Source organism: Triticum urartu, chromosome 5 (genome assembly GCF_003073215.2).
Source record: "Triticum urartu cultivar G1812 chromosome 5, Tu2.1, whole genome shotgun sequence".
In the NCBI taxonomy this organism is placed as follows: Eukaryota; Viridiplantae; Streptophyta; class Magnoliopsida; order Poales; family Poaceae; genus Triticum; species Triticum urartu.
The window spans coordinates 81,255,719-81,270,899 of NC_053026.1; positions in this window are offsets into that span (position 1 = coordinate 81,255,719).

Here is a 15,181-nt window from a genome sequence, read left to right on the forward strand (position 1 = left end):
ATGAAGATGGTCTCTCTCAAGCAACCCTGCAACCAAATAACAAAGAGTATCTTGTGTCCCCAACACAGCCAATACAATGGTAAATTGTATAGGTGCACTAGTTCGGCGAAGAGATGGTGATACAAGTGCAATATGGATGGTAGATATAGGTTTTTGTAATATGAAAATATAAAAATAGCAAGGTAACTAATGATAAAAGTGAGCGTAAACGGTATTGCCATGCTAGGAAACAAGGCCTAGGGTTCATACTTTCACTAGTGCAAGTTCTCTCAACAATAATAACATAATTGGATCATATAACTATCCCTCAACATGCAACAAAGAGTCACTCCAAAGTCACTAATAGCGGAGAACAAACGAAGAGATTATTGTAGGGTACGAAACCACCTCGAAGTTATTCCTTCTGATCGATCTATTCAAGAGTCCGTAGTAAAATAACACGAAGCTATTCTTTCCGTTCAATCTATCCTAGAGTTCGTACTAGAATAACACCTTGAGACACAAATCAACCAAAACCCTAATGTCACCTAGATACTCCAATGTCACCTCAAGTATCCATGGGTATGATTATACGATATGCATCACACAGTCTCAGATTCATCTATTCAACCAACACAAAGAACTTCAAAGAGTGCCCCAAAGTTTCTACCGGAGAGTCAAGACGAAAACGTGTGCCAACCCCTAAGCATAAGTTCACGAGGTCACGGAACTCACAAGTTGATCACCAAAACATACATCAAGTGGATCACGTGATATCCCATTGTCACCACAGATAAGCACATGCAAGACATACATCAAGTGTTCTCAAATCCTTAAAGACTCAATCCGATAAGATAACTTCAAAGGGAAAACTCAATTCATTACAAGAGAGTAGAGGGGGAGAAACATCATAAGATCCAACTATAATAGCAAAGCTTGCGATACATCAAGATCGTTCCGACTCAAGAACACGAGAGAGAGAGAGAGATCAAACACATAGCTACTGGTACATACCCTCGGCCCGAGGGTGAACTACTCCCTCCTCGTCACGGAGAGCGCCGGGATGATGAAGATGGCCACCGGAGAGGGATTCCCCCCCTTCGGCAGGGTGCCGAAACAGGTCTAGATTGGTTTTCGGTGGCTATAGAGGCTTGCGGCAGCGGAACTCCCGATCTAGGTTATTTTCTGGAGGTTTCTGTATTTATAGGAATTTTTGGCGTAGGTCTCACGTCAAGAAGGTGCCCGAGTCGTCCACGAGGCAGGCCTATGCGCCGGGGGGGTGCCCCCCACCCGTGTGGACGGCCCGGGACTCTTCTGGCCCAACTCTTTTACTCAGGGGTCTTCTTTTGGTCCATAAAAAATCGTCAAAAATTGGCACGTCAATTGGACTCCGTTTGGTATTCCTTTTCTGTAAAACTCAAAAACAAGGAAAAAACATAAACTAGCACTGGGCTCTAGGTTAACAGGTTAGTCCCAAAAATCATATAAAATGGCATATAAATGCATATAAAACATCCAAGGTTGATAATATAATAGCATGAAACAATCAAAAATTATAGATACGTTGGAGACGTATCACCGATGCACTAGGTATGACACCTAGATCGGATATGAACTCCTTCATCTAGAATCCTTCATTTGCTGCTTCCGAAGTAGTTACGTACTCCGCTTCACACGTAGATCCAACCACAACGCTCTGCTTGGAACTGCACCAACTGACAGCTCCACCATTCAATGAAAATACTTATCCAGTTTGTGACCTAGAGTCATCCGGATCAGCGTCAAAGCTTGCATCGATGTAACCATTTACGACGAGCTCTTTGTCACCTCCATAAACGAGAAACATATCCTTAGTCCTTTTCAGGTATTTCAGGATGTTCATGACCGCTGTCCAGTGATCCACTCCTGGATTACTTTGGTACCTCCGTGCTAAACTAATAGCAAGGCACACATCAGGTCTGGTACACAGCATTGCATACATGATAGAACCTATGGCCGAAGCATAGGGAATGACTTTCATTTTCTCTCTATCTTCTACAGTGGTCGGGCATTGAGTCTGACTCAACTTCACACCTTGTAATACAGGCAAGAACCCTTTCTTTGCTTGATCCATTTTGAACTTCTTCAGAACTTTATCAAGGTATGTGCTTTGTGAAAGTCCAATTAAGTGTCTTGATCTATCTCTATAGATCTTGATGCCCAATATATAAGCAGCTTCACCGAGGTCTTTCATTGAAAAATTCTTATTCAAGCATCCTTTTATGCTGTTCAGAAATTCAGTATCAGTTCCGATCAACAATATGTCATACACATATAATATCAGAAATGCTACAGAGCTCCCACTCACTTTCTTGTAAATACAGGCTTCTCCAAAAGTCTGTATAAAACCATATGCTTTGATCACACTATCAAAGCATATATTCCAACTCCGAGATGCTTGCACCAGTCCATAAATGGATTGCTGGCGCTTACACACTTTCTTAGCACCTTTTGGATCGGCGAAACGTTCTGGTTGTATCATATACAACTCTTCTTTAAGATATCCATTAAGGAATGCAGTTTTGACATCCATTTGCCAAATTTCATAATCATAAAATGCGGCAATTGCTAACATGATTTGTACGGACTTAAGCATTGCTACAGGTGAGAAGGTCTCATCATAATCAACTCCTTGAACTTCTCAAAAACCTTTCGCAACAAGTCGAGCTTTGTAGACAGTAATATTACCGTCAGCGTCAGTCTTCTTCTTGAAGATCCATTTATTCTCTATGGCTTGCCGATCATCGGGCAAGTCAACCAAAGTCCATACTTTGTTCTCATACATGGATCCCATCTCAGATTTCATGGCCTCAAGCCATTTTGCGGAATCTGGGCTCATCATCGCTTCCTCATAGTTCGTAGGTTCGTCATGGTCAAGTAACATGACTTCCAGAACAGGATTACCATGCCACTCTGGTGCGGATCTTACTCTGGTTGACCTACGAGGTTCGTTAGTAACTTGATCAGAAGTTTCATGATCATCATCATTAGGTCTCACTAATTGGTGTAGGAATCACTGGAACTGATTTCTGTGATTTCCAGTTACCTCATCAAGTTATACTTTCCTCCCACTCACTTCTTTCGAGAGAAACTCTTTCTCTAGAAAGGATCCATTCTTAGCAACGAATATCTTGCCTTCGGATCTGTGATAGAAGGTGTACCCAACATTCTCCTTTGGGTATCCTATGAAGACACATTTCTCTGATTTGGGTTCGAGCTTATCAGGTTGAAGCTTTTTCACATAAGCATCGCAGCCCCAAACTTTAAGAAACGACAACTTGGGTTTCTTGCCAAACCACAGTTCATATGGTGTCATCTCAACGGATTTCGATAGTGCCCTATTTAATGTCAATGCAGATGTCTCTAAAGCATAACCCCAAAACGATAGCGGTAAATCAGTAAGAGACATCATAGATCACACCATATCTAATAAAGTGCGGTTACGACGTTCAGACACAGCATTATGATGTGGTGTTCGACGTGGCATGAGTTGCGAAACTATTCCGCATTGTTTCAAATGAAGACCAAACTCGTAACTCAAGTATTCTCCTCCACGATCAGATCATAGAAACTTTATTTTCTTGTTACGATGATTTTCCACTTCACTTTGAAATTCTTTGAACTTTTCAAATGTTTCAGACTTATATTTCATCAAGTAGATATACCCATATCTGCTCAAATCATCTGTGAAGGTCAGAAAATGACAATACCCGCCGTGAGCATCAACACTCATCGGACCGCATACATCAGTATGTATTATTTCCAACAAGTCTGTTGTTCGCTCCATTGTTCTGGAGAACGGAGTCTTAGTCATCTTGCCCATGAGGCATGGATCGCATGCATTAAGTGATTCATAATCAAGTGATTCCAAAATCCCATCAACATGGAGTTTCTTCATGCGCTTTACACAAATAAGTTGCACTATCATTATTAAACTTATATCTTTTGGCTTCAATACTATGAATATGTGTATCACTACTATCGAGATTTAGTAAAAATAGACCACTCATCAAGGGTGCATGACCATAAAATATATTACTCATATAAATAGAACAACCATTATTCTCTGATTTAAATGAATAACCGTCTCGCATCAAACAAGATCCAGATATAATGTTCATGCTTAACGCTGGCACCAAATAACAATTATTCTGGTCTAGAACTAATCCCGAAGGTAGATGTAGAGGTAGCATGCCGACGTCGATCACATCAACTTTGGAACCATTTCCCACGCGCATCATCACCTCGTCCTTAGCCAATCTTCGCTTAATCTATAGCCCCTGTTTCGAGTTGCAAATATTAGCAACAGAACCAGTATCAAATACCCAGGAGCTACTGCGAGCAATAGTAAGGTACACATCAATAACATGTATATCAAATATACCTTTCACTTTGCCATCCTTCTTATCCGCCAAATACTTGGGCAGTTCCGCTTACAGTGACCAGTCCCTTTGCAGTAGAAGCACTCAGTCTCAGGCTTAGGTCCAAACTTGGGCTTCTTCACTTGAGCAGCAACTTGCTTGCCGTTCTTCTTGAAGTTACCCTTCTTCCCTTTGACCTTTTTATTGAAACTAGTGGTCTTGTTAACCATCAACACTTGATGCTCCTTCTTGATTTCTACCTCCGCTGCTTTTAGCATTGCGAAGAGCTCGGGAATTGTCTTATCCATCCCTTGCATATTATAGTTCATCACGAAGCTTTTGTAGCTTGGTGGCAGTGATTGAAAACTTTGTCAATGACACTATCATCAGGAAGATTAACTCCCAGTTGAGTCAAGTGGTTGTGGTACCCAGATATTCCGAGTATATGTTCCCTGACAGAACTATTCTCCTCCATCTTGTAGCTATAGAACTTATCGGAGACTTCATATCTCTCAATCTGGGCATTTGCTTGAAATATTAACTTCAACTCCTGGAACATCTCATATGCTCCATGACGTTCAAAACATCGTTGAAGTCCCGGTTCTAAGCCGTAAAGCATGGCACACTGAACTATCGAGTAGTCATCAGCTTTGCTCTGCCAGGTGTTCATAACATCTGGAGTTGCTCCTACAGCGGGTTTGGCACCTAGCGGTTCTTCTAGGAAGTAATTCTTCTGTGCAGCAATGAGGATAATCCTCAAGTTACGGAACAAGTCCGTGTAGTTGCTACCATCATCTTTCAACTTAGCTTTCTGTAGGAACACATTAAAATTCAACGGAACAACAGCACGAGCCATTTATCTACAACAACATAGACATGCAAAATACTATCATGTACTAAGTTCATGATAAATTAAAGTTCAATTAATCATATTACTTAAGAACTCCCACTTAGATAGACATCCCTCTAATCATCTAAGTGATCACGTGATCCATATCAACTAAACCATGTCCTATCATCACGTGAGATGGAGTAGTTTTCAATGGTGAACATCACTATGTTGATCATATCTACTATATGATTCACGCTCGACCTTTCGGTCTCACTGTTCCCAGGCCATATCTGCATATGCTAAGCTCGTCAGGTTTAACCCGAGTATTCTGCTTGTGCAAAATTGGATTGCACCCGTTGTATGTGAATGCAGAGCTTATCACACCTGCTCATCACGTGGTGTCTCGGCACGACGAACTGTAGCAATGGTGCATACTCAGGGAGAACACTTATACCTTGAAAATTAGTGAGAGATCATCTTATAATGCTACCGCCGTACTAAGAAAAATAAGATGCATAAAGGATAAACATCATATGCAATCAAAATAAGTGATATGATATGGCCATCATCATCTTGTGCCTTTGATCTCCATATCCAAAGCACCGTCATGATTAGCATCATCACCGGCTTGACACCTTGATCTCCATCGTAGCATCGTTGTCGTCTCGCCAACTATTGCTTCTACGATTATGTCTACCGCTTAGTGATAAAGTAAAGCAATTACATGGCGATTGCATTTCATATAACAAAGCGACAACCATATGGCTCCTGCCAGTTGCCGATAACTGTTACAAAACATGATCATCTTATATATCATCACATCTTGACCGTATCACATCACAACATGCCCTGCAAAAACAAGTTAGACGTCCTCTACTTTGTTGTTGCAAGTTTTACGTGGCCTTCTAGCAAGAACCATTCTTACCTACACATCAAAACCACAACGTGGTATAGTGATTGCTTTTTGATCTTCAGAAAGAACCCTGTTCATTGAATCCGATTCAACTAAAGTTGGAGAAACTGACACTCGCCAGGCACCTGTGTGCAAAGCACGTCGGTAGAACTAGTCTCGTGAACGCGGTCATGTAATGTCGGTCCGGGCCGCTTCATCCAACAATACCGCTGAATCAAGAAACAACTAGTGACGGCAAGCAATATGTATATACCCACGCCCACAACTCCTTTGTGTTCTACTCGTGCATATAAAATCTACGCATAGACCTGGCTCGGATGCCACCGTTGGGGAACGTAGTATTTCAAAAAATTTACCTACGATCATGCAAGATCTATCTAGGAGAAGCATAGCAACGAGCGGGGAGAGTGTGTCCTCGTACCCTCGTAGACCGAAAGCGGAAGCATTAAGTAACGCGGTTGATGTAGTCGAACGTCTTCGCGATCCAACCGATCAAGTACCGAACGCACGACACCTCCGCGATCTGCACACGTTCAGCTCGGTGACGTCCCTCGAACTCTAGATCCAGATGAGGCCAAGGGAGAGTTTCGCCAGCACAACAGCGTGTTGACGGTGATGATGAAGTTACTGACGCAGGGCTTTGCCTAAGCACTACGACAATATAACTGAGGTGGAAATCTGTGGAAGGGGGCACCACACATGGCTAAGAGATCAACTTGTGTGTCTATGGGGTGCCCCCTCCCCCGTATATAAAGGAGTGGAGGAGGGGGCACTACAAAAAAAGACACATCCATGACATTTTGGGCCGAACGAATTTTTTTCTGTCATACATATGACACTTCTATGTCGATAATTGTTACAAAACCCGGTATCATCATAGATGTGGTGGGCTCCTACTTCTATGACAAAAAATCATGACAGTAAATGGGCTTTTCGGCCTGGGCGGGCCGGAGACGCAGCTGCATGACATTCTTTGGGCCGTCCATGACGGAAAAAACCGTGGTAGAAGCGAGGGCGAGGAAAATTTCGGGGAGTTCCCGGTTACGGTGGGAGCTCGGGGGCCGAGCGATGTGCGTTTCTCTCGTACACGTATGCACGTGTGTGCGAGGCGTTGGCTCTAACTGAACCCGAGCGAGGCATTGGGCTCTAACTGAACCCAAGAGATTGCACTGCAGGCTACGCGTTACTGAACCCGACCGATCGATCGATGGCTGTTAACTGAACCCGATCGAGTGATTCTTTCGCTACTGCTGCTAACTGAAGCCGGTCGATTGGATGAAAAGTGAGTGTTGCGGGGGGGGTTGGATGAACAGTGGGCGGTGGCGTTGCCTCTGGATGAACAGGAACCCGTGGTGTGGAGGGCTGGATGAACAGTAGACGGTGGAGGGGTGCCCGTGGAGGGGTGGTTGAACAGTAGCCGACGGAGTAGCGCGCGGTGGAGGCTGGACTAACAGGAGCCCGTGGAGGCTGGAGGAGGTTGACGGTAGCCCATGGAGGCTGGAGGAGGTCGACAGTGGAGATGAACAGTATCCCGTGGAGTCCCGTTTTGTGGTACACCACACCCCTCCCGATGAACAAGACCCCTGTTTCGACCGCAGGAGGTCCGTTTCGTCCGTTTTGCGGTACGCCACACCCCTCCCGATCAACAGGACCCCCGTTTCGACCGTAGGAGCTCCGTTTCCTCCGTTTTGCGGTACGCCACACCACTCCCGATCAACAGGACCCCCGTTTCGACCGTAGGAGGTCCGTTTCCTCTGTTCTGTGGTACGCCAGGCCTCGTTTCCATCGCCTGTTCCATCCAAGCCCTCCCGATGAACATGACCACGCATTCCGTTCCGACCCATCCGGTTGGCTCCCACGCGTTCCGTTGCCTCCCGATGAACACGACGCATTCCGTTGCCTCCCGATGAACACGATGCATTCCGTTGCCTCCCCATGAACACGACACATTCTGTTGCCTCCCCATGAACACGACGACCACGCTGTTTCTCCGTTCCGACCCATCCATGTACACGAGCCCTGGCCGTACGTATGCGGAGTAGGCGTTCGAGACCCTGCCCATATGTACACATACGTGGCCGTATTTTCTTTCTTGCACCCTGGCCGCTGTATGTACGTGTACGTGCTACGTGCGCGCCTCTACTACGACACGTGCGCGCCTCTACATCGACCAGTATGTACGTACACGTTCGCGACCAGAATGACAATGCTACATACGCTTCGACCAGGTGGGTCCCGACTGTCAGGCACTTCCTTGCCTGCGAAGATGTAGCTGGTGGGTCCCAGCAGTCAGGGGGGCGAATCATTTTTTTTACCCGGACACATTTCCTTGCGTGCGAAGGTGTAGCTGCTGGGCCCCAGCAGTCAGGGGGGATCGTTTTTTTGCCCGGACGCACTTCCTTGCATGCGAATGTGTAGCTGGTGGGTCCCAGCAGTCAGGGGGCGAATCGTTTTTTTTCGAACGCACTTCCTTGCGTGCGAAGATGTAGCTGGTGGGTCCCAGCAGTCAGGGGGCGAATCGTTTTTTTTCCCGGGCGCACTTCCTTGCGTGCGAAGATGTAGCTCGTGGGTCCCAGCAGTCAGGGGGCGAATCATTTTTTTCGTGAAATACGATGGCCCATCCAGTGGGTCCCCGCTGTCAAGTGGAGGAATAATTATTTTGCGCATAATAAAGAGGCACTTCCTTGCGGCTGCCATGGACCCAGTTGTCAGCCTCTCCACGTACAGTCCACGTCCGATGGAAGTCATTCCTTGACCATGTTGACCACGCCGCACCGAGAGCACCAGCGCGGTGGACGACGGCGAGGCCTAGGAAGGGGACGGCGCGGAGCCGGGGAAGACACGGTAGTGGATGCACACGCGGAGAGGAGTACGAGGGTTCACTGGTTCGGCTGCGCTGCCATCGCCGTAGAATAACAGGGGGTGTGGGTGAGTGGAGGGATGGCCTGGCCAGCGGTGGGAGTAGTAGGGGCGGTGAGGCCTCCGCGGCAGCACAGCCGGCCACGGGAGGCAGGAGTAGGTGGCACGACCGGTGCTGCTTTGGGCGGCTGGAGCAAGAAGACCAGAGGTTGAAGAAGCATGACGGCCGTTGTATGGACATCGTACTGTCACTGCAGCTAGAATCATTTATATTGACTAAGTTGACAAAGCCCTTGGTACGTCAACTTAGTAGGCCCACATGTCAGCTTCCGAACCGGTGCGCCCCAGATGTCAGGGGGAGGAATCATTTTTTGGGCGGTGAAGCTAGAATATCCGAGATTGAAGAAGAAGCACGGCATCCGTTGGATGGACATCCAACGGGCACTGCTGCTAGAACCGTGTGTTGCCTATAAGTTGACAAAGCCTTGCATACGCGTCAACTCTGTTTTTTTAGGGGACGCGTCAACTTAGTAAGGCCAGAAGTGTGTGGCAGAGAACTTATAGCCCATTTGAAATTTGTAAGAATGTGTAGCCCATTTTTGAATTCTAATGAAATTTACTATAGCCCATTTACAGTTTGTTAAAAGTACAGCCCATTTCAACCAACCGTTCAAAAAAGAATTCAATAAAATTTCCCGCATTTTGATGCGATCCGAAATATTTTTATCCCGAAATTTCTAGTCAGATTAAATACAATTTCAATATAAATTTGTATTACGTAAAAATCCAACGAAACATTGCGCTCGCAAAAATTAATGAAATTTAAATTTTCAATATCCAAAAATAATATTTTATAAAGTAATCACGTGTTGGTGCATTTTTTATAGTTACTGCCCAGTTTTTATAATTACATCCCATTAATTATTTCTTAAAGCCCATTTTCTTGTTAAGCCTAATGCATCCCTCCTAGGAAAGATTTGCAGCCCAGCGGGGAGGAGAGTAACAACTTGACCTTGCCTGGGTATTCCTAAAAAAGTATAGCTGGGCTAGCCATTTTCAGCTTGAAAAAAATTAATATCTGGGCTGGATATCTGGCCTAGGCTAGACGGACCACAGCCCGCCCAGTTAATACCTGCAGTGATGTTTTCGTTGTTGTTCAGAGGAGAAAAATTAATATCTGGGCTAAACATCGAAAAACTCTGCAGTGCTCACACCTCAAAAACACAAAAACCGCTCAAGCTGCTTGGTCCCAACTGTCGGCCGCTTCTTGTGCAATTCTCTTCTTTATTGACTACTACATAGATTGACAATGGTGTGGGATCGTGATGTCAGAAAACCAGGAGGAAGCAAAATAAATTATAGTTATATATATATATAGTGTTAGTCTTCATCACCCAGACTGCAGAATAAGTTATTCTTCATTCGAGGTAATCTTACGATATTTTCATAATTAAATTACATTTCGAATTCAAATAGTTACATTCCTATTGATTCACTACGTAAAATTTGACATAAGAAAATAAAAATATAGGTCATAAGACAAGAAAATTTACAGTTTATGTGTATTTTAGACTATGTTTTTATGTTTGTAATTTTACATAACATAAAATATTTTTTACGGCGATTATATATTTTCTTACGGTCCCTTTTTGCGTTGGAAATAAGACAAAACTTACGGAACGTAAAATTACGGTGCATTGATGGTAAAATAGAGGGGGGTGAAGAATAACTATTCCTCACCCAGGGTGACGAATAGCGCGACCCTATATATATATATATAATAAGGAGGCACTTAAGTAAGTGAGGCTATGGACCTGGTGGGTCCCCATTGTCATCCTCTCCAAGTAAAGTCATCTCCTTGCCCGCGCGCGCTTTCCGCCCGAAACAATCAGCGCCGCCCGCCCCGCTTCCCGGTGCAGGCGATTGCTCCGCCTTCAAATGACACAAGTGTCGTCCGTCCATCCATCTGCCGCCCACATTAATGATACGCGGTTGCCGAGGAGGCTACTCCGGCGCCACACGTCCGTCCCTCCGCCCGCCCACCATTGCTATATAACTGTTGCGCTGGCCATAGCCGCAGTCATCCGCATCCGTTCCCTTTCTCCTGTCCACGCCACTACTGTCCACCATGGCTTCCTCGTGCTCCAGCGCTCTTCGGGATGGGCGGACGACGGACCACAAGGAGATGGCAGCCATTGCTGCCGACCGGCTGGCCGGCAGGCAACCGGAGGACGACGACGTCCCAATGGAGAACATGGTAGTCGCCGATCCGGCACCAACCCCCTCCTCCGCGCCATCCTCGCCGGTGCATTGCACCATGACCATCGGCGAGGCCCATGCCCAATATATGGACAGGGTGAGGCAGATGCGTGAGGAGCAGTTCCGGGAGGCGCCGGCCGTCGCCGCCTACAACCACCATCTCCTCCAGGAGCACCTACAGGCAGAGGAGCAGATCGCCGCGGAGCGGGCGGAGCAGGAGGCGCTGCTTGACTCGTACCGCTCCGCCCGCAAGGGCCGCCTCGAGCGCTGGCGGTACCGCATTCGAGTGGCGGAGGCTGCGGCCACCTACAAAGAAGCTAGCAAAGAGGGCGATGAAGCGGGCGAGGCGCTGTTTGGCGAGACCGAGGATGAGGCAGAGGACAATGCCGGCTCCGATGAGTCCCTGCTCCGCTGGCGTCGATGAGGCCCTGCTTCGCCGAGGCCCCATGGCGCCAACAACGAGGCAGAGGTCACCGCTGGCACCGCCGAGGCCCCGCCCCGCCAACAACGAGGCAGAGGACATCGCCGGCTCAACCGAGGCCCCACCCTGCCGGCAACGTGGGGGAGGATTCCCACCGCTCCGCCGACGCGCCACCCGCCGGCAACGAGATAGAGGACATCGCAGGCTCCGTCGAGGCCCCGCCCCGCTGCCAACGAGGTCGCGCCACACAGAAAACGAAGAAGAGTAGAACACGGTAGGTCGCCGCCGCTCGGGTCCAAGTAAGGCCACCGCTGCTACCCTCCGGTTGAAGCCAAGCTAGGCGGGTTGACCATTGACGGCCGGTTAGCTTCTTGGCGGCGACGTGGAGTCGGAGAGCTGCGCTGGAGAAGAACGCTGCTTCTACTTAACTGCTGGTGCAGTTGGCTGACTGACACGTGGGCCCAACAGGCCACATGTCAGTTACGCAACTGCACCTGCAGTTAAGTCACTGACGCTTCTGTTCAGCTCAGCAGGACACAGGTGGGTAGCTTCGGTTAATTAATTATACCTCTAGCGCACCCCTTTTTAGTTGAAGAATGTATGAAATGTAATGAAATCCGGCATGTTTATATGAAATCCGACCATGTATGAATGAATTTATTTCGATTAGTTCGAATTCTTGTATCACTGGCATTGGATGAACATGCAAAACAATACGTACTAGCATTATTCCCAGGGTGATCACCTCGTTTGCAACAGTTTCACATGTACTCCCTCTGGTCCTTTCTAGTCTGCATACAAGTTTTGTTTGCAGTCAAAGTATCTCTACTTTGACCAATCTTATACAAAAAAGTATGCACTTTCACAATGTGCGAAGTAAAAAGGAACAGAAGGAGTACAAAGAGTTTGAGCAGCTTTTTAGCGTTTCTGTACATTGCAATCAAACACACAGGCCTGGCAATTCATAGAGAACATTCAAAACAATCGATGATTATGCATCTCAGCGACTCACATGTCAGAGGAAATATTTACTTCACAACTAAAGAATAAAGAAAAAATGATCGACGCTGCTGACAGCAAAGGGCGTCCCATTCGAAAATATCAAACGCATGTCTTGCTAAAATCAATGAGCAAAATTTGACAACGTTGTCCCATTCCAAAATATCAAATGCCTATGATTGTGGAATGGGTAGGGTTTGCCATCAGTTCGTACATTGACATCGCACCTCGTGCTAAATAATCCAGTTGTTCTTTTTGTGCAGTTCCACCAAAATCAACCAAATTCGCGCGTAGCTTGTATGATTTCGCCCTTATATGTTGCAACACCTTGAACTTATCGGCACCTCCTTTCTTGTGGTGGAAATGAATGATTCGATGTATTCATGAACATTTTGTGCAGTTCCCATTGAAATCAAGCTGAGCACCCCTGTTTGCACAAATACAAAAAAGTGATTAGTATAAAGCAAATTGTACTATGAATTGACAGTTTCAACAGGCACAAAGATGGTCCATGTAGAGCACACTTTTAGAAAAATGGAACTCACCAGAAAGAATCCTAGAACAACATTGTACTCGCGCATCACAGCAAAAAAATGGAGATTTGTCAGTCCTTCTAAGCTGAAGTTAGTTTGGTCTTGTGGGGAGTAATGTAACCATCCTTCAACTGCTCCTTCTGGTGAGAAGATAGACAGGGCTTCTTCATCCTGGCATAATTGGAATTAGTCACTTCACGTACTCCATATTCTTCTTCAGAGGAAGATGATCCTGTTGTGCAAAGAGAAGAGGACTACTAAATGCTAGCATCCCTGTTTGCTCAAAAAAAGGAAAGGAAATATTTAAAACAGCACAAATGAAGCACTTCTCAAGGATGATACCACTTTTTCATGACAGTATCTAAACAGTAGCACAACACCAATAGAGATGACAAAGCTCAATCATATGGATGAAATCAGTGGGCGAGTACCAACCTTTGTCAGGAGGCTTATTGTGTAGAGCATACAGATGAAGCACTTCTCCGGAACCATCTGTTGCTATCTACGGTGGTGGCCATGCTTACTATATACTCCTCGATTAGTTTAATGTTTCCAACATCTTCTTGTGCAGTTCCACTAAAATATATGGTATCTTCAAAGAAGATCCCTATTTGCACAAGTAGAGATAATTACATATTACATTAAGAGTGGCATCAAATCAGTGGCAAAACAATTGATCGTTCCAGCCATAGCAATAAATTAAGATGCAAAACTATATCATTACTTGTGTCATCACAGTTCCAGTGCTTCATTACAGCACCGGGAGTTGATTTTTTTTTCTTCCGCTTGTTCTTCCCCTTCATCACTTGGTTCAATAACAGACAAGCTTCGCCTTCAATGTAAGATTTGGCATGTCAATTAGGGAGCACAAGTATAGTACTAAGCTTAATTTTCTGATGAAAGTGGCAAAATACAGGCCAGGAGTTGTGAAATATCCTTATCTTACCTCAATGGGATATTACGGTGCACATACAGATTGGAAGTCGTGTCTCCATTTGTGCAGTTCACTAAAATCAAGCAACATTATCGTACAAGTAGCACAACATATGAAAGCACACTGCAGAATCATGTGAAAGAAGTCTAGTACTAACCTCTCATGATGTGGAATTCAAACAACTCACAAGAAGAAGATCTGAACCAAATTCGCCTTAACGGATAGGAAGTAAGATCTCCTCTTGTGCAGTTCCACTAAGATCAAGCAATCAAGCAACATTGTCGGTGTGACATTTTGGTTGAACTGCACAAAACACTCTTAAAACAAAAGTGTTTTGTGCAGTGCAACAAAAGGTCAAATGGCAACGAGGTCAAGTAGATAACCTTGTTTACACAGAGGTGCAAAGGAAACAATTAGTGGTCAATAACGGTGGATGACACAGAAGCCAACAAAAAAAGTATCTACCTTATCTAAATGGGAAAGAAAGCAAGATAGTAGCATTTCTCAAATGGTGGCATTGATTAATATTAACATAGAGATTATATTAACAATAAAATTCGTTAAACATGTAATTTGCTTTTAACTGTGGCATTGCATCAATTTTCCAGCGGCATTATTAGAGGGTGTTTGTTTGTAGGGACATTTTGGTGTAGGGACTAAAAAAACTCCGTGTCAGTCCCATCTAAACCAAACAGGAGGGACTTTTAGGGACTAAAAGTGGGCATTTGGGACTAATGAAAGAAGACCACGAGGGAGTCTTTTTGGGACTTTTTCCAACAGTTTCCCCTACCATGCATCGCACCTTGTCTCTATTAGTTCATTACTAGGGGTAGCATGGTCTTTTAGCATGTCATTTAATAACCTCTAGTCCATGTTTAGTCCCTGGAACCAAGCAGGTAGGGACTAGGGAGTTTTTAACCAAACAGGGCCTTAGATTAACAACAGCTAATGAGTTGCACGGGACAGTGGATGCACCAGCACCATGTGCATCTACCGATGTACTGTGGACATGCACAGTCTGTTGCAACAAAGAACAAACAACCAAGGAGCAT